Source organism: Penaeus monodon, chromosome 25, assembly GCF_015228065.2.
Source record: "Penaeus monodon isolate SGIC_2016 chromosome 25, NSTDA_Pmon_1, whole genome shotgun sequence".
NCBI lineage: Eukaryota > Metazoa > Arthropoda > Malacostraca > Decapoda > Penaeidae > Penaeus > Penaeus monodon.
The window spans coordinates 18,203,905-18,204,224 of NC_051410.1; the positions used below are offsets into that span (position 1 = coordinate 18,203,905).

General features: G+C 35.6%; 1 protein-coding gene across 1 annotated transcript in view; it reads right to left on the reverse strand.

Annotated features, from left to right (window-relative positions):
• LOC119589336 (sodium-dependent dopamine transporter-like) overlaps nucleotides 1–320 on the reverse strand; it is a gene marked incomplete at its 5' end in the record, with an annotated part of 110,782 nt that overhangs the window by 110,033 nt on the left and 429 nt on the right. The gene's annotated exons all lie outside the window — the stretch shown is intronic.

Here is a 320-nt window from a genome sequence, read left to right on the forward strand (position 1 = left end):
AGCGCTAAGGGGAAGGACAGGAAAAATGGTTCAAAATAAAATGTGGAAAATGGCAGGCAAATCAGAGGTAAGAAACGCTCTAAAACAAAAGCTGGACGAAAAAAATATGACAAACCAAAAAGCTTTAACAATTCAAAAGAATCTTAAAAGAAATACACAAGTATATAAAAAGATGAACAAGATTAAACAAAACGTGGCACCTGTCGATACCCTCAAGTGAGAAGGTAAAATGAAAACTGTATGAGCTAGACTGCATGTTCGAAACCATTCTCGGATTGGCAACAAAGACACGAAACCATATATCCATATCATAAACAGGA